Here is a 630-nt window from a genome sequence, read left to right as displayed (position 1 = left end):
CCACAGAAGTCAACAGGCAAGGCTGGTTCATGATCAAGCGGTGAGGGAGGGGACTTCTCTTCCTCTTTACCTAACTAGCATCTCCAAGTCTCTTCCTTTCTCTCCTGGCATGTCCTCATTATCAAAAAAAATTTTTTTTTCTCAGATCAAAGATCTGATCTTGGTTATGCACATCTTACTGTAAATGTTTATGTCTGGCTGGGAGATCGAGCCATTGTTTTTGGCATTTCAGTCCAAGTTCCTAGTGAAGAGTAAAGGTCAGTGATCCCCCCACAAAAGAATTTCGGGCATAAGAGTACACGTGGGGAACTTGAGGGAGAAAAGAGGTACTTTCCACTCAGAGCCTGAAATTGCAATGATCCTGCCCTTAGACAACCGGCAGTGCCTGTGCTCTGGGAGATGCAGCTGCCTTTGAGTCAGATGCTTTCCACCGTCAACTACGGTGCTTTGTGTCTTAGTCACTTTTCTGTTTTATTTTCAGATATGCCAGTATCATTCTACTTAGTTAAATTAACTGCATCATTGTTTTTGTGATTAATTTATGTTTCTAGCTTCCAAACGACCCATTTATTTCCCGTTTATAGAGAAAAGCAGAAAACCACTTAAATGATAAGTCCTCACTTTTCTTGA

The sequence above is a fragment of the Ursus arctos genome, unplaced genomic scaffold (genome assembly GCF_023065955.2).
Source record: "Ursus arctos isolate Adak ecotype North America unplaced genomic scaffold, UrsArc2.0 scaffold_9, whole genome shotgun sequence".
NCBI lineage: Eukaryota > Metazoa > Chordata > Mammalia > Carnivora > Ursidae > Ursus > Ursus arctos.
This window is presented reverse-complemented; position numbering follows the sequence as displayed.